General features: G+C 38.0%; 1 protein-coding gene across 5 annotated transcripts in view; it reads left to right on the top strand.

Annotated features, from left to right (window-relative positions):
• C10H12orf42 (chromosome 10 C12orf42 homolog) overlaps nucleotides 1-25,196 on the top strand; it is a 457,931-nt gene that overhangs the window by 133,313 nt on the left and 299,422 nt on the right. The gene's annotated exons all lie outside the window — the stretch shown is intronic.

Genomic DNA, 25,196 nt, shown 5'->3' with positions numbered 1-25,196 from the left:
TCAACATTTGCTACTTCTGTGGCAGGGGAGGTAGGCCACTTGATTGACTGCTGCACTTAAATTACACAAAATGTGTGGGTGTGTGTGTGTGTGTGTGTGTGTGAGAGAGAGAGAAAGAGAAAGAGAGAAAGGCAGATAAAGAGAGAGAATAGTAGAAGGATGATTTCCCTAAATAAATTGATATAGGACAAGCAAAAGAACATCATTTTGTGTCAAGCCCAAAAGATATATAATTGTATTAGTTATATTCCCCATAACATTGTCACCATAGATGATTTTGACAACCTGCGACTGTCCATAAACTCCATTTTTAGGACCATTCACTGACCTGAAAGGATATATTTAAATGTGCCTGTCCAATTTACTACCTAAGAGATAATGAAGTTTTTAGGACAACTGATAAAGCAGGTAACTGCTACATTTTCATTTGAACAACGCATTATTTTGAATGTGTTTATTCATTCACTTATATTTATATGCTAATAAAATTCATTACATATGTATTCGTATCAGGGCCATTGAAAGGTTTTATTGATTTTATAATGGTTTCAAACTCTTGGAGTAATGTAATTTTAATGAGTTTTTTGAGAATCATATTGTGGTACACACTCAAATTCTACTTAAAAAGAACTGAAAATTTTTTTGGGGGGGAATAATACATTTACATGGTTCAAAAACTAAAAATATAAAGAGGTATATAGTAGACAGTCTTTTTCTTACTTCTGCTCCAATCTGCCTCATTCCCCTTTCTCCCATGGGAAAACACTTTTACTGTTTTCTTGAGAATCCTTCAATATTTTCTCTAAGCAAAAAAGTGTGTTTATGAGCAAATGAAAGTGTACAGGTGAGCAGCAGTATTCTGCACCTCAGTCTTCACTTATCACTGTATCTTGGAGCTCTTCCCACGTCAGTGCATTGAGTGCTTTCTCATTCATTTTTCTTTTTTTTTTCTTTCTTTATTTTCTTTTTTTTTTATTTCCATAGGTTTTTGGGGAACAGGTGGTGTTTGGTTACATGAGTAAGTTCTTTAGTGGTGATTTGTGAGATTTTGGTGCACCCATCATCAGAGTATTATACACTGAACCCAATTTGTAGGCTTTTATCCCTTATCCACTTCCTACTATTTCCCCTGAATCCTCAAAGTCCCTTTATCATTCTTATGCCATAGCATCCTCATAGCTTAGCTTCCACTTATGAGTGAGAACATACGATGTTTGGTTTTCCATTCCTGAGTTACTTCACTTAGAATAATAGTCTCCATTCCCATCCAGGTTGCTGTGAATGCTATTAATTCATTCCTTTTTATGGCTGAGTAGTATTCCATCATATATATTTCACGGTTTATCCACCCGTTGATTGATGGACATTTGGGCTGGTTCCACATTTTTGCAACTGTGAATTGTGCTTATATAAACAAGCATGTCCAAGAATCTTTTTCATATAATGACTTCTTTTCCTATGGGTAGATACCCAGTAGTGAGATTGCTGAATCAAATGGTAGTTCTACTTTTAGTTCTTTAAAGAATCTCCACACTGTTTTCCATAGCGGTTGCACTAGTTTACTTTCCCACCAGCAGTGTAGAAGTGTTCTCTTTTCACCACATCCATACCAAAATCTATTATTTTTTGATTATGGCCATTCTTGTGGGAGTAAGGTGGTATCGCATTGTGGTTTTGATTTGGATTTCCCTGATTATTAGTGATGTTGAGCATTTTTTCATATGTTTGTTGGCCATTTGTATATCTTTTGAGAATTGTCTATTCATGTCCCTAGCCCACTTCTTGATGGGATTGTTTTTTTCTTGCTAATTTGTTTGAGTTTGTTTTAGATTCTGGATATTAGTCCTTTGTCAGTTGTATAGATTGTGAAGATTTTCTCCCATTCTGTGGGTTGTCTGTTTACTCTGCTGACTTTTCGTTTTGCCACGCAAAAGCTTTTAGTTTAATTAAGTTCTACCTATTTATCTTTGTTTTTATTGCATTTGCTTTTGGGTTCTTGGTCATGAAATCCTTGCTTAAGCCAATGTCTAGAAGGGTTTTTCCAATGTTATCTTCTAGAATTTTTATAGTTTTGGGTCTTAGATTTAACTCCTTGATCAATCTTGAGTAGAATTTTGTATAATATGAGAGATGAGGATCCAGTTTCATTCTTCTACATGTGGCTTCCCAATTATCCCAGCACCATTTGTTGAATAGGGTGTCCTTTCCTTACTTTATGTTTTTGTTTGCTTTGTCAAAGATTAGTTGGCTGTAAGTATTTAGGTTTATCACTGGGTTTGCTATTCCATTCCATTGGTCTATGTGCCTATTTTTATATTAGTACCATGCTGTTTTGGTGACTATGGCCTTACAGTATAGTTTGAAGTTGGGTAATGTAATGCTTCCAGATTTGTTCTTTTTGCTTGGTCTTGCTTTATCTATGCAGGCTCTTTTTTGGTTTCATATGATTTTTCTAGTTCCGTGAAGAATGATGGTGGTATTTTGATGGGAATTGCATTGAATTTGTAGATTGCTTTTGGCGGTATGGTCATTCTCACAGCATTGATTCTGCCCATCCGTGAACATGGGATGTGTTTCCATTTGTTTATATGAACTACAATTTCTTTCAGCAGTATTTTGTAGTTTTCCTTGTAGAGGTCTTTTGCCTCCTTGGTTAGGTATTCCTAAGTATTTTATTTTATTTTTGCAGCTACTGTAAAAAGGGTTGAGTTTTTTATTTGATTCTTAGCTTGGTCACTGTTGGTGTTTAGCAGAGCTACTAATTTGTGTACATTAATTTTGTATCCTGAAACTTTGTTGAATTCGTTTATCACTTCTAGGAGCTTTCTAAAGGAGTCTTTAGGGTTTTCTAAGTATACAATCATATCATCAGCAAACAGCAACAGGTTTGACTTCCTTTTTACTGATTTGGATGCCCTTGATTTATTTCTCTTGTCTGATTGCTCTGGCTAGGACTTCCAGTACTATGTTGAATAGAAGTGTTGAGAGTGGGCATCCTTGTCTTGTTCCAGTTCTCAGAGGGAATACTTTCAACTTTTCCTCATTCTGTTGTATGTTGGCTGTGAATTTGTCATAGGTAGCTTTTATTACATTGAGGCACGTCACTTGTATGCCAGTTTTGCTGATGGTTTTAATCATAAGGAGATATTGGATTTTGTCAAATGCTTTTTCTGCATCTATTGAGTTTATCATGTGATTTTTGTTTTTAATTCTGTTTATGTGGTGTATCATATTTATTAACTTGCATATCTTAAACCATTCCTGCATCCCTGGTATGAAACCCATTTGATCATGGTGGATTATCTTTTTGATATGCTGTTGGATCTGGTTAGCTAGTATTTTGTTAAGGATTTTTGCATCTATGTTCATCAGGGATATTGGTCTGTATTTTTTTGTTATGCCCTTCCTTTGTTTTCATATTAGGGTGCTACTGGCTTCATAGAATGATTTAGGGAGGATTCCCTCTTTCCGTATCTTGTGGAATACTGTCAATAGGATTGGTACCAATTCTTTGAATGTCTGCTAGAATTTAACTGTGAATCTGCCTGGTTCTGGACTCTTTTTGGCTGGTAATTTTTAAAATATAATTTCAATCTCGCTGCTTGTTATTGTTCTGTTCAGGGTTTCTAATTCTTCCTGATTTAAGCTAGGAGGGTTGTATATTTCTAGGAATGTATCCATCTCCTTTAGGTTTTCTAGTTTATGTAGGTAAAAATGTTCATGCTAGCCTTGAATGATATTTTGTATTTCTCTGATGTTGGTTGTAATATCTCTCATTTTCTTTCCAATTGAGCTTATTTGGATCTTCTCTTCTCTTGATTAATCTTGCTAATGGTCTATTAATTTTATTTATCTTTTCAAAGAACCCACTTTTTGTTCATTTATTTTTATATTTCTTTTTTGTTTCAATTTCATTTAGTTCTGTTCTGATTTTTATTTCCTTTTTTCTGCTGGGTTTGGGTTTGGTTTGTTCTTTTTTCTCTAGTTCCTTGAGGTGTGACCTTAGATTGTCTATTTGTGCTCTTTTAGACTTTTTGATATAGGCATGTAAGAGTATAAACTTTCCTCCTTGCATCATATTTGCTGTATCCAGAGATTTTTATGGGTTGTGTCACTATTATTGTTTAGTTCAAAGAATTTTAAAATTTCTATCGATTTCATTGTTGACCCAATGGTCATTCAGGAGGAGATTATTTAATTTCCATGTATTTGCATGGCTTTGAAAGTTCTTTCTGGAGTTGATTTCCAGTTTTATTCTGCTGTGGTCTGAGAGAGTACTTGATATAATGTAAACTTTCTTAAATGTATTGAGGCTTGTTTTGTGGCCTATCACATGGTCTATCTTGGAGAGAGTTCCATGCACTGATGAATGGAATGTATATTCTGCAGTTGTTGGGTAGAATGTTCTGTAAATATCTGTTAAGTCCATTTGTTCTAGGGTATAGTTTAAATCCATTGTTTCTTTGTTGACTTTCTGCCATGATGGCCCGTCTAGTGCTGTCAGTGGAGTATTGAAATCCTCCACTATTATTTTGTTGCTTTCTATCTCATTTCTTAGATCTAGTAGTAACTGTATTATAAATTTGGGAGCTCCAGTGTCAGGTGCATATATATTTAGGATTATGATATTTTCCTTTGGATAAGACTTTTATTATTACATAATGTCCGTCTTTGTCTTTTTTAAGTGTTGTTGCTTTATTATTTATTTTGTCTGATATAACAATAACTACTTCTGTTTGCTTTTGGTGTTCATTTGTATGGAATGTCTTTCCACCCATTTACCTTAAGTTTATGTGAGTCCTATGTGTCAGGGGAGTCTCTTGAAGGCAGCAGATACTTGGTTGGTGAATTCTTATCCGTTCTGCAATTCTGTATCTTTTAAGTGGAGCATTTATGCAATTTACTTTCAATGTCAGTATTGAGATGTGAGGTACTAATCCATTAATCGTGCTATTCATTGCCTGTATACCTTGGTCTTTTTAAATTGTATTTTTGTTTTATAGTTCCTATGAGATTTATGCTTTAAAGAGGTCCTGTTTTGATGTTTCCAGGATTTCTTTCAAGATTTAGAGCTCCTTTTAGCAGTTTAGTGCTGGCTTGTTAGTGGCAAATTACCTCAGCATTTGTTTGTCTGAAAAGGAGTGTATCTTTCCTTTATTTATGAAGCTTAGTTTCACTGGATCCAAAATTCTTGGCTGATAATTGTTTTGTTTAGGGAGGCTGAAGAAAGGTCTCCAATCCATTCTGGCTTGTCAGGTTTCTGCTGAGAAATCCGCTGTTAATCTGACAGGTTTTCCTTCATAGGGTACCTGGTGCTTTTGCCTCATGGCTCTTATGATTCTTTCCTTCATCTTGACTTTAGGTAACCTAATGACAATGTGCCTAGGTGATGATCTTTTCACAATGAATTTCCCAGGTGTTCTCTGAGCTTCTTGTATTTGGATGTCTAGGTCTCTAGCAAGGCCGGGGAAGAGTTCCTCAGTTATTCCCCCAGATATGTTTTCCAAACTTTTAGATTTCTCTTCTTCCTCAGGAACACCAATATCCTTAGGTTTGGTCATTTAACATAATCCCAAACTTCTTGGAGGTGTTGTTCATTTTCTAAAATTCTTTTTTTTATTGTCTTTTTTGGATTGGGTTAATTTGAAAACCTTGTCTTCGAACTCTGAAGTTCTTGCTTCTGCTGTTTTTGATTCTATTGCTGAGACTTTCCAGAAGCTTTTGCATTTCTCTAAGTGTGTCCTTTATTTCATGAAGTTGTGGTTTTTTTCTTACACTATCTATTTCACTGAGGATTTCTCCCTTCATTTCTTATATCATGTTTTCAATTTCCTTAAATTGGATTTCACCTTTTTCTGGTGCTCCTTAATTGACCTTCTGAATTATTTTTCAGGTAAATAAGGGATTTGTTTTTTGGTTTGGATCCATTGCTGGTGAGCTAGTGTGATTTTTTTGGGGGGTGGTAAAGAACCTTGTCTTGTCATATTACCAGAATTGTTTTTCTGTTTCCTTCTCATTTGGGTAGGCTATGTCAGAGGGAAGATCTGGGGTTCAAGGCTGCTGTTCAGATTAAATTGTTCCATGGGGTGTTCCCTTGATGTAGTACTCTCCCCCTTTTCCTGGCAATGTGGCTTCCTGAGAGCTGAGCTGTAGTGATTGTTACTTCTCTTCTGGATCTAGCCACCCAGCAGGGCTACCAGGCTCCAGGCTGGTAATAAGGGTTGTCTACACAGAGTCCTGTGATGTGAACCTTTTGCAAATCTCTTAGCTGTGGAAACCAGCACCTACTCCAGTGGAGGTGGCAGGGGGGTAAAATGGACTCTGTGAGAATCCTTAATTTTGGTTGTTTAATGCACTGTTTTTGTGCTGGTTGGCCTCCTGCCAGGAAGCGGCACTTTCAAGAGGGTATCAGCTGTGGTAGTATGGTGAGGATCAGGCAGTAGGTGGGGGGCTGTAGAACTCCCAGGAGAATATGATTTTGTCTTCAGCTACCAGGGTGGGTAGGGAAGGACCATCAGGTTGGGGAAGGGTTAGGTGTGTCTGAACTCAGACTCCCCTTGGGTGAGTCTTTCTGCAGCTGCTGTGGGGGATGGGGGTGTGATTCCCAGGTCAATGGAGTTATATTCCCAGGAAGATTATGGCTGCCTCTGCTGTGTCATGCAGGTAGTCAGGGAAGTGGGGGAAAGCTGGCAGTCACAGTACTCACCCAGCTCCCATGCAACACAAAAGGCTAATCTCACTCCCACCATAGGTACCAAGTTTGTTTCTAGGCAGTGGGTGAGCAGGGCTGAGAACTTTCCCTGGACTAGCAGCCTCTCAACTGAGAAAGCACTTAGGGCTTTTGCACCTCCCTGCCTGTTGAGTCTACTGGATTCCCCTCCTCTGAGTTCTGGCCAGGAGATTTCGCATTGGGTTGGAATTGCTACAAAGTTCAGATGGAGGTTTCCTTCTCCCTGTGGTCTTTTCCCAGTACCTCTGGCAGCCCTCCCCAAGGACCCTTGTGAGGCAAGTCAGAAATTGCTTCCCAGGGACCTAGAGAGCCCACAGGGCTTTTCCTGCTGCTTCCTCTACCCCTGTATTTCACTCGGCTCTCTAAATTGACTCAGCTCCAGGTAAGGTCAAATCCTTTTCCCTTAATCTAGACCTTCAGGTTCCCCAGTGAGGGTGTGTGTTCGGGGGCAGATAATACCCCTTTCCCACTTTCACAACTTGGGCACTCACTGTCTCCTGGGTCCTGCAGGAGGAAACCACTTTCTTCATAGGGTCTGTGGATTCTTTCGGCTTTCCTGGTATATTTCTGCAGTAGCTCTGGAGTAAAAGTTCATGATATAAGTCTCCACATGCTGCTCTGTCTGTCCCAGTGAGAGCTGCAATCTTGTCCTGCCTCCATACAACATTTTTTTCCCCCCAGATCCCTGTTAAAGGCTTGCAGTTGGAAACTCAAATGGTGCAAGAGTATAAACTGGTACTGGAATCCAGAGCCTCATTCATTTTTCTCACAACTTCAGAGTAATATATTTTATGGATATACTTTAACTTATTTAGCTTGTGCCCTTTGATGAGCATTAGTGATTCCCCCAAAGGGCCCAATAAAATCATATGAATTTCATATTTCACGGCTTTGATGGCACATATTAAAAGTTGATTTTGACCTATCCTGCTTTTGATAGTTTTATGGAAAGAGTAATTTAGGCTTATTTCCAGCCTACTGTGGTAACTCAATAAAAGTAAATGCCAACTTCTTTATTCTTTTAAAAACACAGTGGAGGAACAGAGAAAATAATTGCCACTATCACTAGCTGAAAAATATGTGACTTCAAGATTTGGTATACTAGGATCTTGAGAGTTGAGATTATGGGTATAACTTTGAGAAATAACATAGTTTATAATTACATGATTTGCTCTGATAGCCCTAAATTCCTTGATATTTGACTTAGATTTGGAGACATGAAGCCATTAGGCATGCTGGGATTGAGGAGGCACTGATGGGAGGGACTAGGAAGACAATAGAAACCCTCCAGAATGAGGGACTCACTTAGTTGGAGGTAGGAGTCATCCTTAGGACAGATGAGCAGCATTGTGGTTCTGGGAGCCATATCTGGATAGGAGCAGAGCCCTGCTAGTAGGTGGTGATTAGGGTTGAGCACCTGGGAATGGAGAAGAGCCATAGCTAGGTTGGTTGCTAGGCAATGGGAACCATTAATTTTTTTTTTTTTTTTTAAGTTTTGCCCCTTCATCCGCTGTCTCTAACTCCTGCTAGATATGATCAAGTTGCATGGGAGTGATGTAATTTGATCATATCTAGCAGCAGTTAGAGACAGTGGTTGAAGGGGCAAGGCTGTAGGTAGGAAAACTACTTTTGGAGCTATTACAATCATCTAAGTAAAAAACAACAAGGGCATGGATATGGCAGTAAGGTAAAGGGGATGATTAGGAGAACTACTTAGGAGGTAATATTCACAGGGCAGGATCATGGGTTAAAGCTGAGGATTCAGGGTGAAGGTCAAGTTGGGGAAGGGCTTACATATTCATTAAGTCATTCAACAAAGAACAACTGATCACCTGTTAAACGACTGGCACCATGCTAGTTTCTGGAAACACAGAAGTGAGTAAGAGATGGGTTCCTGCCCTCTTGGAATATGCCCTTTGAGGAAGGCAACAATTAATAACTAAATAATAAATAAGCAAGATTATTACAGATTATAATGAAAGCTATGAAAAAAGAGATGGATGAATTGTCTCATGCCCCTTCATAATCCACCCCTTCTCTACCCCAGTCCTGACAAATGCTGATTTGTTTTATGCCCTTCTGATCTTACCTTTTCCAGTAAGTCATATAAATGAAACTATACAACATGTAATTTCTTAAATCAAACGTCTCATTTAGTGTAATGCATCCTTGTATATATATATATATTCATAGTCCTTTTTATGGCTAAGTGGTCGTCCATTGTATGAATTCACTACAGTTTATTTGTCAGCTGAAGAATATTTGGGTTGTTTCAGTTTTTGTAAAACTTTTTGGAGAGTTCATTGAGGTGATGAAATGTTCTATAGCTTAATTTTGATAATGGTTACAAATCTGTGTGTTTGATGAAACACATATAGCTGGGAATTAAAAAGAGTGAATTTTACTCTACAAATTACACTTCAATGAACCAGATCTTTAAAAGATATATACCTTAGACTTCTTTTAAAAAGTTAAGAAAAAGTTAAAAAAATAGATTATTGAATGAGAATAACCCAAGATTGAAGAGGATTGGGGCCATTTAAGATATGGAGGTCAGGGAAGAACTCTGAGGAATTGACGTTTGGCCGGAGAGACAAGATGTGTGTATTTATGTGTCTAAAAATTAGAAAAGAGACCAGTGTGGCCAGAAGAAGCAAAAGAGTAGTGCGATTTGAGATTAAGAGTCAAGTAGGGTCCAGACTATGAAGAACTTTCTAGGTTACAATGGGGAGTTTTGGATTTATTCTGGGCTCAGTGGGAGATTATTCAAGATTTTAGGTAGAGCTGTACCACTTCTTATTTACTTTAAAATATGATCACACTGTTGTTGTTTGGACAATTAATTGTAGGGGGAACAAGTGAGGAAGCAGGGAGTTCACAGTAAAAGTCCAAGTGAGAGATAAAGAAGAACCTGATGATGGTAATGACAGATGGGAATGAGTGGGTGAAGGATGGAGACAATTTTTAGATGGATAAAACCAGTAAACTTCACTAATGATTAAGATATTTAGATAAGGGTGAGGTAGGCATTCACAATAATTCTTGAGGTTTTTGTTTGTTTGTTTGTTTTTGTTTGAAACAATATGGGTGATGGTGATGGTACTGCCATTTACTGGGTTGGAGAATTGTTAGGCGAGGACCAGTTTTAGAAAGAAACATATAGAGTAGAATAAGACTTATGTCTTCTATGGACTCAGTCACAAAGTCTGGGGGGTTTTTGGAGATTGCTATCTTGATTAACTTGGATGAATTGCTCTTACTCCTGAAATGGCTTATTCCAGATGCTGCCCTTGAATAACTCCAGTCATCTCATATCCCTGGGATCTCTCTATTCTTCTCAGGACTTGATTAAGTAAAATGCCACAAAATTGCAAAAATGTCCATGATAATTCATTGGCCTCTTGAATGTCACTCTTCCCATTAAGAGGTGGAGTTTATTGCTCTATCCTTTGGATTTCAGCTTGACCACATGACTTGTTCTGGCTAATGAAACATTAAAACATATTACATAAGTAGGTAATTTAAAAGTATTGGGGTTTGCCCTCTTGCTGATGGAAACCCTTACGTCATTCTATGAATGAGCCTAAGATGATGAGAAACATGGAGTCGTCACCCCAAATGACAGCAGACATGTGAGTGAAGCCCCTACTGTACCAACCAGTCTACCAATTTTTATACATACAAGGGTGGTCATCCTAAAATATCCAGCTTAAGATGAGCAGACTCAGAGCAGAACACCCCAGTCAACCGACAGAATCTTGGAAAATAATAATTTTAAAAAGTTATGTTTTAGAATGGTTTATTACACAGCAAACGCTAATTGATAACACCACCTAGAGTTTCAGTGGTGGTAACCAACCTCAGGCTTACTGCTGCCTAAATTTATTCTATGAATAACGTTGTTACTTGGCCTTATTTGTAAATGAATGCTACAGCAAATATAGCACCTGGCTGAACTGGCCAATGAAAGGGGTTAAAACTGATCCACAAAAGAAACTTGGAGTTTTTGGTGAAGACTGACTCCATGTTATTCCCTCATCAGTGGAGCATCAGCCCCTCATTTTTCTCTCCTAGTTATGATCATGATGTCAGATGCCAGGCCCAGTATGATGGCAATGATCAAAGAAGGAGTTTTCGGAGTCCCAAATGGATGAGCAACTGGGACCTTGCCTGCAGCAGACAGATGGAGCATTCCTCTTATAACATACTTAACTCTTTGGTTAAAAGCAACAAATATGGATTTACTTAAAATAACAAGTAGGGATTAGATTGCTATTTTTGCATTAAAAAAACCACCCCATGTGGCATGAAGAGAACAGAAAATGGAACATTATAAAGCTACATCTCATTTCTTTTTATTATTATTATTTTATTTTATTTTATTATTATTATACTTTAAGTTTTAGGGTACATGTGCACAATGTGCAGGTTAGTTACATATGTATACATGTGCCATGCTGGTGTGCTGCACCCATTAACTCGTCATTTAGCATTAGGTATATCTCCTAATGCTATCCCTCCCCCCTCCCCCCACCCCACAACAGTCCCCAGAGTGTGATGTTCCCCTTCCTGTGTCCATGTGTTCTCATTGTTCAATTCCCACCTATGAGTGAGAACATGAGGTGTTTGGTTTTTTGTCCTTGCGATAGTTTACTGAGAATGATGATTTCCAATTTCATCCATGTCCCTACAAAGGACATGAACTCATCATTTTTTATGGCTGCATAGTATTCCATGGTGTATATAGTATTCCATGGTGTATATGTGCCACTCTACAATGAACTCAAACAAATTTACAAGAAAAAAACAAACAACCCCATCAAAAAGTGGATGAAGGACATGAACAGACACTTCTCAAAAGAAGACATTTATGCAGCCAAAAAACACGTGAAAAAATGCTCACCATCACTGGCCATCAGAGAAATGCAAATCGAAACCACAATGAGATACCATCTCACACCAGTTAGAATGGCAATCATTAAAAAGTCAGGAAACAACGGGTGCTGGAGAGGATGTGGAGAAATAGGAACATTTTTACACTGTTGGTGGGACTGTAAACTAGTTCAACCATTGTGGAAGTCAGTGTGGTGATTCCTCAGGGATCTAGAACTAGAAATACCATTTGACCCAGCCATCCCATTACTGGGTATATACCCAAAGGACTATAAATCATGCTGCTATAAAGACACATGCACACGTATGTTTATTGTGGCACTATTCACAATAGCAAAGACTTGGAACCAACCCAAATGTCCAACAGTGATAGACTGGATTAAGCTACATCTAATTTCTTCCAGCTGAACAGAAGTTAACAAAGGAGACCATTTTGCCTAATACACCTGAATAGATACAGACATTCTAGTGGGCATGTTTAAAGAGGTTCCTGTTTGTTTGTGACTTAGAATTAAGATCTGAGCTAGAGTAAAAAGTTATGGAGTCATCAGGAGATGATAAGCAATTCTTGAGAGTGGATGAGATGATCAAGAGAAGGGAGGAGGCATAAAAGGGAGGAAGCTGAGAAGCCATGTGACCTAGAAAGGTAGGGAAGGAACAGAAGCTAACAGGAGGCATTGTGGTTAGAAGCTCCCAGTCAGGAGTTAGACTTTTAAGTTTGAATTCCTAATTAGCCATTGACTTTGGGCTTAATGTCTCTGCACTTTACTTACCTTGAGTTAAAATGAGGATCATGATAATATCTAACTCCTAGGATTTATTGTGAGAGATGAATGGCACAATATAGTTAAAGTCCTTGAAACAGTGCCTGGCCCATATTTAATGTTCAGTAATTACTAGCGTTATTTTTACTGCATTCAAAGGATTTCATGAGTTTCAAGAAAAGGGAAAGGATAGTTAGCATCCAATACTAAGGGAGGACAATTAAGAAATGTACTAAGAATGCCTATTTGATTTAACAGCTAGGATGTCTTGCTAAAATTGACAAAAACTGTTTTTCTAGAGTCATGGTGCTCAAACTAGGGTGCTGAGATGTGAGGAATGAGGAGGTGGTAAGGCTATTGGGGATCCAGGCCTAGCTCAACCACTGGCTGTGTGACCTTGTACAAACTGTTCAACCTCTCTGGGTTCATCTCCTTGGCTATACAGCAGGAGGAGGTAGAGGAAGAGACTGGATAATCGAATTCCCATTTAAAAAATATTCTTCAGTCAACTGATGAGAACCTGGATGGTCAACAAGCAGAATGTTGTAGAAATGATCATCTTCCTTTCAGATGGGTGGGTCAATGACCAGCCAAAATGTAAGACATCTGACTTCTCATTTTCCTTCATGCTGCTGCCTTCAGAGCCAGATACATACACCAATACAGAAGTATATGCAGACAAGAGTGTACGCATGTATGTGCAAACACACCTATACATACAAACACAAATCACGCTCTTCAGAGATCCATATGGTAAGACTGCTCATAAGCAGATTATGCCACAGACCACAGATTTAGCCAACACTTACTGACAACTTGCTATGTGCTGAGTGCTCTGCTAGGAGCTGGGTATACACAGACATATTGGTCATGGTGATTTTTCTCAAAGGGGGAATACTCTAAGGACAAGGAAGCAGCTGACAACGAGTTCTATGATACAGTTCAACAAATATTTATTATTTTTTAATTTTTATTTGTAATGGGTACATAGTAATCGCACATATTTGAGGGGTACACTGTGATGTTTAATATATGTATTCATTTTGTAATGATACATCAGGGTAATTAGCTTATCCATCACTCAAACATGTATCATTTCTTTGGTGAGAACATTCAGAATCCCCTCTTCTAGTTATTTGATAATATACAATACAATATTGTTAACCATAGGCCAGGCATGGTGGTTCACACCTGAAATCCCAGCACTTTGAGAGACCAACCTGAGAAGATTGCTTCAGCCCAGGAATTTGAGACCAGCCTAGGCAATATAGTGAGACACCATCTCTACAAAACAAAACAAAACAAAACAATATTCTTAACTATAGTTACCCTACAGTGTAATAGAATGCCCCAACTTATTCTTCCTATTTATCTATAATTTTATATGCATTTACCAATCTAACAAATATTTATTAAATGCTGACTCTGCACCAAACACTGTTCTGGGTACTGGAGGCAGCTATAGGAAAAATATGGATAAAGTCTTACAGTGTACAATTATTTCTAAAAGGGAGGCCTCACAAACTTTCAGATTTCTGATGAACCGCATTGATTGTTATCAAACAGTTGATCTCAGAATGTTACCTGGGAGGTCTCCCAGCTTCTGGCCTCAGTCTTTGCAGTAGCATAGGGACCATGACTTGGAGAACATGGGCAGATGGGAGGCTGAAAGGTGAGAGGGGAGCTGAGATCTCTTTTACTTGGGCTAGTCCAATTTCACTTGGAAGCCGTAATTCTCCCTAGAACTGAAAGGCATGTGCTTCTCATGTTTCTAAATGTGCTTTGGGAAGGTTTCTGTGACTGTTATCATACACCATCATTCTACTGGACTAATAGCAGCCTCAGACCAACTCCTTCTTTGAAAAGTCTCACAAATATTGGAGACTGCTGTATTGTAGACCACAGAGGTTTTGTGCAGACGACTCATTGTTGCTTCTCCTAGGTAGAATAAGAAGAGATGAAATGGATTCAAATCATCTTAGTTTGTACACATATACTTCATGCTAGGTTTCAGAATCACATTATAGGCAACGGAAAGCGATGAAGCCTGGTTGAGCCTTGCTGGGTAACTCTCTCTCTCTGATTCCCTGAAGATTTCTTTCTCTTTCTTTGGCATATCCAAAGTCTCCCATTCCTCTCACACTAAAGCTTGTGAGAAACCTTTCAGATGCTGACAGGACTCTTTCAGGTTGCTCACCCTCGTAAAGGGCTGGTGGTTCCCACTGGATCCTTGAATATTTCTGTGTCATTCTCACCACTGTCTTGAGAAATGTTTGGAGTGGAATTTTTCCATCCCTCCCGTTGGTGAAAACCACTTTTCATGGGTTGACAGAAATTTGCATTTGGGGGGTAGTTTTTAGCTGTTCAGCTTTTGGGGAGAAGTGATGCAAATACAAACCCGGGGCTTAGTTCTTGGGAAATTCAGGAAGTGTCTCCCAGAGAGGGAGGGGGAGAAAGACAATTGTCAAAGTGCTTCTGCTACTGGCCCTCACATAAACACTCTTTCTCTTTTGTTCCTGCTGGACCCTGAAGAATAAAACTCAAGCACAAAGCAGAAGAGGTACTGGCAAGTGAATGCAGCAGTTTCCTAATCCATGTGGATCAAAACATGCAAGTTTTGATTCTGTAAACTATCTTCCTTAGCATGCTGGATTAATCACATGGATTAATAAAACACAGTCGCCTTCTCTCACTGGTGCCTTCAAGTCTTTGTACTTGCCCCCACCCCCTCTTTTTTTTTTAATACAGTGGAACTCCATGAGAACAAAAAGGGTGACATTTTCTATGAGTACCATGGCCATCAGTCCATTGGTCCAAACCCTGTGGAAGGTAGGCTGTCTGCATTTCTCAGTGTGCAAAAGTCTTGTTTTGCGCCTTAGGGAAAACTCAAGGTGTCTTTTGGACTCTACATTTTGTGTAGTTTTGCTATGAGTGAAAAGTACCACATTGAGGTTCTTTACTTGCAAACAAAAGCAAAGGCTAAATGAAAGGCATTTAGTACATGGTGATTAGGGCCTTGGTTAGTGAGTATGCATTTGTCTCAACTTTGTTTAGCCTGCTTACCTTTGATAAACCTACACTTCTCTGTTTTTTGGGACACGACCAGTTGGTCTATGTCTAATTCAACCACAGAAACAACTAACATTCCTTGAACTTGACTATGTGCCAGGTATTGTTATGACACTTTTCCTCAAGTGTCCATTTAATCCTCATAAAAAATCCTATGGCATAGTCATATTATTATCTCCATTTTCTAACAAAATAAGTGGTTGCATTGAGACAATTTAGATCTGGTACCCTTCATAGCCTGTGACTGTAACCCACGCTGCTATTCTTCCATGCCTGAAGCCTGTTTGTTTAAGCCTGTTTAATTGTGCCTTCAACAATTAGATTCATGCTCCCACTCTATGTTTTAATGTTTCTTAGTGCACGGGGACTTTAAAGAGGTAAGATAATATGGTAGATCATTTCCTGTTTCATCCCACAGTTGCTATTATTCATTAGTTAGAAAACCCTTATTGAAAGCCTCATAGGAAAAAATAATACAGAAGGAGAAAGGGATAGAGGGAGCAACTGAAAATGGGAGAAAAGCAAAGTCTTGAAATATACCAAGATATATGGATACTTTGATATCTGGTACTTGCTTGTTTTAGTGCCATTGTGATAGAGGGAAGGTACTTATTTTTATTTCTTCATAGTCTCTATCCTTCACAGCACCATCCCTCTTTCCTTCTCTCCATAGCGAGAATTCTCTTTTTCTCTTAGCCTACTTGGCCTCTGCTTCAAATTTACAAGTAAAGGAGAATTCTACCCTCACCAGTAAGCTCCTTGGCCTTTCTTAGGCAGATCAGGGCAATGGGTAAGTGAAGAAACAGGGAAACAGAGGAACAAGAAGAATTCCAAGAGTAAGAGAAGAAGAATTACAATGTCAAGTGGGGCAAAGAGGAAGGGCAAGGGAGCTTGTGGTGGTAGCTGGGTGAGGATGGGCTCCTGGGAGCTTGGAGCAGGGGAGGATTGTGGAGAGGAAGGGAGGGACAGTTTCTGTGTATATGGAAGAGAGAGTGATGGGGGAGAAAGAGAGGAAGAGGGTGGAGGGGAAAGGGGGATAGAGAGGGAGAAAATGAGCAAAAGTTAAGAAAAGAGGCTTTTAAGGAATTTGTTGTGTCTTGTAAATCTAAACCTTCTTCAGTATTTCCTCAATAGACTGAAATTAAGATTTAAATTAATCTTCAATTATTTTTGGACACCAGTTAAAATTTATTTTATCAAGACTTCTAGACACATCTAGGCCAGAAGGAAGCACGAATGGGCTCTACTTCTTAGGGGTGACACATCTTAAAATCGCCAGGCTGTGTGCATATGTTCTACCCGACTTCTTGGTCTGACTCTATCACTAAAATATGTGGGAAATGCCAGTTGTTTCTCCTCAGACATGTGTGAGGTAGCTGATACATTTATTCAGTTTCTATTCAAAATAGTATGCGTTGAATGTGCAAATCAATGGTGAAGGAGACATCGTCCTTGCCCTTTGATAAAAGAAAAATTTCAGCCAAATTAAATATAAAGGAGTTTAATTGAGCAATGAACAATTTGCGAATCAGGCAGCCTCTGTGACAGGGTAGGCTCTGAGGCTTCTGTGCAGCCATGTGGTAGAAGAAGATTTACAGACCGAAAAGGGAAAGTGGGAAACAAAAAACGGAAGTGAGGTACAGAAACAGTTGGATAGGTTACAGGTTGGCGTTTACCTTATTTAAACATGGTTCAAACAGTTGGCTACATTTGATTGCTTGGTGATTTGCACAAGTGTAGGCTGTGGTCTGCTTACACCTCAACTTGTTACAGTTCACGATGTACAGTAAAACCTTTAGGCTGAACTTAAAATATGTAAGGAGGCAGCTTTAGGCTAAACTTGATTTAACACCTTATAGAGCTTATTTTCTAGGGGAAGGAGCAGAAAATAAACCATTAAAATATACAAACAATGCAATTACAGATTGTGAAAGGGACTATAAGGAAGGTAAACTTGAAGTAACTTCCTGTGAAACTGATAGTTAAACCTGGATCTGAAAAGCAAGGACCTAGGTATACAAAGAACTCTGGAGAAAAAAAAAGTCTCAGTAATTTTTAGTGAAATATCTGGGAAATATATATTTTAATAAGATTTCCTCACTTCTCTCTTTTTGAAAATCCAGGTATTCAGACAGATTAGATATACCTAATCTGAACAATACAGAGAGAAAATGGACTGAGAGAAAAGAACATTATCAAGGATGTGTGGGACAATAACAAAGTGCTAACATTTGCATTGTTGAGGTTCCTGCAGAAGAGTAGAAGGTGGGACTGAAAAAGTATAAGAGTTGCCTCTTATCCATGGGGGAAATACATTCCAAGATCCTCCCAGTGGACGACTGAAACTATGGATAGTACTGGATCCTATATATACTATGTTTTCTCCTATACATAGATATGATGAAGTTTAATATATAAATTAGGCACAGTAAGAGATTAACAATAACTAATAATAAAATAGAACAATTATAACCTTACGCCAGTATCACTACTCTTGTGTGTTGGTGCCATTATTAACTAAAACAAGGATTACTTGAACACAAGCACTGCGATATTGTGACAGCTGATCTGATAACCAAGACGACTAGGAAGTGGCTAGTGGGCAGGTCGCATGTGCAGCATGGATACACTGGACAAAGGGGTGATTCACCTCTCAGGTGCGATGGAGCAAGATGGCATGAGATTTCATCATGCTTTTCAGAATGGTGCATAATTTAAAATGTATGTGTGGTTTATTTCCAGAATTTTCCATTTAATATTTTCAGACTGTGGTTGAGTGTGGATAACTGAAACCATGGAAAGTGAGATGGTAGATAAGGGGGTCTTCTGTATATGAAGAAATAATGGCTGGAAACTTCCTAAATTTGGTCATTATCTTATCTTCCTAAATTTGGTCATTATCTTATCTTCCTAAATTTGGTCATTTTAATCTTTTCTCAAATACATTTAACCCTTTCCACAATATTCTTTAATTTGTATTTTTATGATTGAAAAATTCATGAAAAAGTATATTTTAATTCCTTTGTAAAGCAAGGAATTTTGTGGACTATACTTACTCCTAATGCAACTTCTCATTTTTGTATATATAATTTAGAATTTGGACATTTTCAAGTAAAATTTTAAAGAAGAACATTTACTTGATATGTTTCCTGATCCTTTGCATATCTTAAAAAACATTTTACCATTGTATTTCCATGTGAATAAAAATTTAACAAGAAGTAAAGTTATTTAGTGTTTGTAGATGTTAGGACATTGTCTCTGGCATTTGAAATTGCATAAAATGAAGCATGGTACCAATCTTATTTTTGTACAGAAGTAGATGTTCTTTATTTTTCTACCAAGATACTTACACAGTTTTTCTTTATGAAAAAAAAAGAGATGAAAAGTAAAATTTGCTAGGATAAGTTAATACAAGACTCCTTTAAATTAACTTTACTTAAAACACAGTGAACTCTTTTGGTTTGAATTATCAGGATTTTTCACCACATTATTTTTCTTAAATTATATCTTTGCTTATTGATTGGATTTCAGTTACTCTTTCTATGTTTTCAACAGGGAACTCCGAAATTTCCTAGGTTCCTCATCTTCCATCATATTTTCTATTCTCTCACAACTTTCATTTCTTTGTTCTTTTTTCTTCATTAAAGGTGGGCTTCTCAAGTTTGTTCTGCATATCGAGACTCTGTCAAGTACAACTAACAGAAGCTGCCATGCCCAGTGTAGAGATCCTGCCCTAGTTTCTCTCCTCTTCTCAGGATGGCCTCACATTCTAGAACAGCCCTCTTCCTGTGTCAGTGAGCAGACTCTTCTTAGAAGTTCTCAGCAGACTTCCCCTCAGATCTCAGACTTTAACTAAGTCATGTGACCTCCTTTAAACTAATCACAGTAAGAGGAATGAGACTACCATTAGTAGAGACTTTCCCTTGAGCTGGGAAAAGGATGACTTACTTGAGGTATGGATATTGAACAAAAGGTGATTTCTGTTTGTGAAGAACATGATTTCTATTTGCATCAACAGTGTCTGCTGCATCCTCCTGACTATTGATTTGATTTTGTCACTGTGTTGATTTACTCTGTGATTTACACTGTGTCAATTTACTCATCCATTTTGCTATTGGACATTTAATTTCCTTGCAATTGTTCCTTATCTCACCCTGCTCTGTTTTGTCTCTGCTGATTGGTCTTTGCTGTTCATCCTGTAGTTTTTAATCATCAAAAGCTCTTATATTGTCATTTTATCCTGTTCTTTTCCTGGTTTCTGTTCCTGTTCAGTAAGGCTATGTCTTTTGTATACCATTAAGGATGCAAAACTCTTTTTCAAAAATTCCCAAAATGACTGGTTCCAGGAGGTTTTTCTGAGCCTTCAAGACAACCTTCTCTATTTTGCTATAGAAAAGTACCTATTATGCTTATAGGTAACATTGTATGAATTCACATTTTAAAAAATCTTTGAACAGCAGTATCTCAGGTCCTTGGTGTTTTTTAGAAGACATGATGTACAGATGTCATTTGGTCATTTGTCTCTGTTCATTGTTCATTTGGAAGTTATTTCAATCTTTCTTTAGTTGGTAAGTATAGGCTAGGCCTGTTCCCAGGGTTTTGCCTACATCTTCTAGTGTTCTTCTCCCACAATAAGGTAGGATCTTCCTCCACTGTCTTGTTTTCCGGTACTCACGAATTATAAGAAAGTTTACAACTCCAGCAAGCATTATTACCATGAGGCTTCTCACTGACTTAATGCTTCACATGTAGATCTCTAGGTTCTGGGATAGACTGCACAACTGCCATTCTTATCTCTTTCTTATACATTCCAGCATGGTTCAAGGGCAGGGGCTGGAGTAGTACATGGCCTGCCTTACACATCAGTGTGCATAATACATAGGAGTGGCTGTGATTTTTTGTTTTTATTTTGTTTTATTGATATATTGATATATTTCGTTTCTCCCTGTGAATAGTTATTATCATACAGTAGTAATCATAGGGTATTTACAATTGCGTGCTTTGCCTTAACTTGCCATTACGTCATTTTTTTTATATTGCTTCATAGTTCAGGTCAATAAACCTATATACATATTCTTTTAATGGCTCAATGATATTATACCCAGTTGTCTTTCAATTATTGAATTAACCACAGACCTTTGCTTTCTAGGGTTGCGTGTGTGGGCAACTGGTTGGAGTAAAATGTCTCCCTCCTGTTTTTTCGTCAGTTGGGGCTCCTTTGTTAATCTTGCAGAGTATGGCTATGGATGGCTCCCCACCTTGTTCTCATTCCAATTCTTTTTTATATAAATGCCTTTTAGAATCAAGCATAGCGTATTTCTCAGGCTTAGATTTTAGTAGGAAGTGGGAAGAGGCTGCACCTGGGAATGATGGCTGGTAGATGGCACTGTTCTTTGAATAATGAATTTTCACTTGCTATTGTTGATTTTATGGAATTTTGCCATGTAACCTTGTCTACATTTCTTAGCATCTATAAAAGTGGTAATTATTCACAATAGCAAAGACTTGGAACCAACCCAAATGTCCATCAATGATAGACTGGACTAAGAAAATGTGGCACATATACACCATGGAATAGTATGCAGCCATAAAAAAGATGAGTTCATGTCCTTTGCATGGACATGGATGAAGCTGGAAACCACCATTCTCAGCAAACTATCACAAGATCAGAAAACCAAACACCACATGTTCTCACTCATAAGTGGGAGTTGAACAATGAGAACACATGGACACAGGGAGGGGAACATCACACACTGGGGCCTGTCAGTGGGTGGGGGGCTAGGGGAGGGATAACAGGAGAAATACCTAATATAGGTGACAGGTTGATGGGTGCAGCCAACCACCATGGCACATGTATACCTATGTAACAAAACTGCACATTCTGCTCATGTAACCCAGAACTTAAAGTATAATAATAATAAAAAAAGTGGTAATTACAAAAGATGGAGACTGTCAGTGATGCTGTGATGTCAGCTCTGTGAAGGGCTGACCAACAAGCTGTTCCATATTTCTCACTGCATGATAAATAATTTCTTTATTAACAATGAGCTTATTGCCACTTTCCTTAAGACTAAACAGGTAAGCAAGAATGCATTTTTGATAGTATGTAGCTGGAAACTTGTTTTAAGCCATAAATACCTCATGCACTAGTCTTTGCTTCAACCTGCAGTTCTGTCAAGATGGTACCTGACTTTGGAATAGAATCCACAGGGCCAACAGCACATGAGAATCTGGATACAGATGGCTTATTGTAGTGCAACAATGTCACTCAGTTGCCGAAGGATTCTGCTTAGGATGGGCAAACTACTGGAAACAGATGCATTTGTATAGGAGTGCCTCTTGTAGTCACACTGAGGCTTCCAGAGAGGAGTAACAACTTTTCTCTGCTAATTACATCTACTACAGACTCACTTTATTTCAGGACTCTCTTGTGTGGCACAGAGATGATTTGGAAAAAGAATGTTCTGCTATACATCAAATGGCATGACTTAGCCATTTCACAATATATACCCGTGCTGGTACCTCATATTGTATACCATAAATATACACATTTTTTACCCATAGCTTAAAAATAAATTAAAAATAATTTAGAAAAAGAAAGCAAAAAGAGTATTCTTTATTATATGTGGTTAAGCACTAGTGTTAATGTGTTTATTCATTTATAAACCACAGTTATGTGCTGTATGGAATTAGGATGGAGATAACCTGCTAGTTACAGCAGTAATAACATTATTTATTTAAAGATTTGACCAATTCTAATTTAATATTTAATGGCATATAATTAAGGAAAGTGATTACAGTCAAAACTGTGGAGGATTATAATCTGCTTCCTCTATGTTGTAGAAAGAAAAAGAATCTCTTTTCTATGAATTTTTTTCTTATTTAACATTGAAGAATTGTAATTAATAAGAGCATGCTGCAGATATTTCAATTATTATGAAAAATTCATTTCAGGAAGTATGGTCAATGGAGTGAGAAGTTCTCCAATTTCCATAACTTGACAAAACTTATTGCTTTGAAGAATTATAACTGTGCACTTATCATTGCTTTGAAGGCTTATAGCCCCATGTGCATAGTTATTATCATACAGTAGTAATCATAGAGTATTTACAATTGCATATTTTGCCTTACCATTACATCATTTTTTCTATATTGCTTCATAGTTCAGTTCAATAAACCTGTATACATATTCTTTTCATGGCTCAACAATATTATACCCAGTTGACTTACTATAATACTATTGAATTAAACATTTATCCCTTGTGGGACATTTAGGTTGCTTTTATTTATTTATTTTTCCTTTCATGAATAAGTTTAAAATGCTTGCTTCTATAAAATTCAAGAATCATATTGAAATGAACTATTGCTCTGGCTACATATTTAATAGGAATATCAGCAAAATTAGTCCTAATGAAGCATCCGAGATTTACAAAGTTCTGCACAGAGGCAAACATAATCCCATAATTTTCTGATTAATCGGTTTAATCTGCAAAGGTGGTGATGGTAAAAGTGCTGTGAATGGATGGCACTGGAATAATGATAATAATGATGAGCACATCATCATCAACAACGATAATAGTGATAAAACATTTACTGAGCCCTTATGATATGCCAGGCACTCTTCTAAGTGCTTTCTGTGTAGCAACTTATTTGATCCTCACAGGAATCCTATGAGTAAGGTCCTATTATTATCTGCATTTTACAGAAGAGAAAACATACAAAGAGAGGTGAATAATTCCCAGTTATTATAGAGTTAATATTTCTTGGATGCTTTATGTTGATGACTATGTAACTGATTTACATGTATCCCTTTATTTAATGATCCCAAAAATCCTTATGAGGGGTATAATTAATACTCCAATTTTTGTAGATGTAGTATTTGAAGCCAAAAGGGGCAAGTCAGGTGACTGAGGTCATAGTGCTTATAAAGATCAGAGACTTTACCTAACTCTGCCTAAATCCAAAAGTCAGGCAAAAGCTAAAGTCTTAGCTACTAAGTTGTACTGCCATCATGGGACCTGAATCCAGTGAAGTTAAATGATTCACCCAGAGCTACCTTGTGAAGAGTAGCTGTCCTATACTGGAACCATGTCACTTCTCCCAGTTCAGTGTCCTTTCTGATACACTGTTGTGACTTCTCTTTTTTGTATCTCCCTTTCCCAAAGCTGCCTCTCTCTCTCTGTCTTCTCTTGCCTCACTCTTCTTTTTCTGTAGACTAGCTGTCTCTGCTCTGTTTGTACATGGATGATCATAGGCAGCCCAAAATATGCCCTTGTCTCCCAGGTCACCAGACTTTCCAGCCAGTTGATCTAGCCCCTGTGCCTCAATTTCAGATTTTTGAGAACGAACAGTTTAATTGATCCAATCAATCCCAGGGCTTACCCAATCACCTGTGTTGTTGTGTGTGTGTGTCACATGGTACCAGGCTATGGGTGGGTCAATTTCTCTAAGATGGGTCTATAGGCAGCAAAGTAGGGGCTGACATGTCATTATGTCACCGATTGGAACCAGGCTAAAATCCAGAGCTTTCTAAATAGGGGAAAGGGGCTGTGTGGGTCTTGTCATCCATCGGTCACTTCACTGGCCAGCCTGTGTACAAAATTCTCGTGTATAATTCTGCATGGAGGGGTTTAATGTCTGATAGTTACCCCTGCTCTGTCATCCACATGACCATTTCAGCGGCTGTCCTCTTTGCACCATGAGAACACAGCTCCGGGAAGTTTGAATTAGATTAATTTTCATCTTTGCCAATGAGGTGAGGAGGACTTCTTTATCTTGATCCAAGATTCAGCTGCCCTGCCATCCCTCTTTATTGTATAACAACAATGAAAACAGCTAAAATGACTTGATTTTGCACAGCTGTAGGAGGGCCTCCAGCCTTTTTCTAATTTGGTCACATCAGGTGACATTTGGTAACATGCCTGGGCTTGGCTACTGCTTCTTGTCTGGATTGGAAGATGAAAAAGATATGTCTTTCCTTGTAGATATGTACATTCAAGGCACACAGATATACTAATTGGTAGTGCTTAATATGTTTTCAATTCAAAGAATTTGTACCATTAAAACTAACAGCCCTGGAGAAAAACAGTGGACTTTCTCCTCATGTTTTAATTGGGGTATTAGTAAAAATTCTGGCATCTGAAATGCTATTAAAATGCATGTCAGGAAATGTTTTCTTTTTTTCTTTTTCTTTTTCTTTTTTTTTTTTTGTGACAGAGTTTCACTCTTGTTGCCCAACCTGGAGTGCAATGGTGTGATCTTGGCTCACTGCAACCTCTGCCTCCCAGGTTCAAGCGATTCTTCTGCCTCAGCCTCCCGAGTAGCTAGGATTACAGGCACGTGCCACTATGCTCGGCTGATTTTTTTGTATTTTTAGTAGAAACGGGGTTTCACCATGTTAGCCAGGCTGGTCTCGTACTCCTGACCTCAGGTGATCCGCCCGCCTCGGCCTCCCAAAGTGCTGGGATTAAAGGCGTGAGCCACCATGCCCAGCCACAGAAAGTGTTTTTTTGCACTGATTCCAGTGCCTCAGCTGACTGTATTGCTTCTTTTAAGATCATTCAACTACATAATGACTTCTATAAATATTCTTTTTGAAATGAAAAACTTTGTCTGTAGTCAAAGTTTCAAAAAAATCTTTGATTTCATCAGGTTTCCCATTTTAAATGAAGATTTTAATTTTGCTGCACTGAATTATTATTTTTATCAGGGCAAAAAAGTAGTTAATCAAAAGGAATTGA

This window comes from Pan paniscus, chromosome 10 (assembly GCF_029289425.2).
Source record: "Pan paniscus chromosome 10, NHGRI_mPanPan1-v2.0_pri, whole genome shotgun sequence".
Classification (NCBI taxonomy): Eukaryota; Metazoa; Chordata; class Mammalia; order Primates; family Hominidae; genus Pan; species Pan paniscus.
This window is presented reverse-complemented; position numbering and strand designations above follow the sequence as displayed.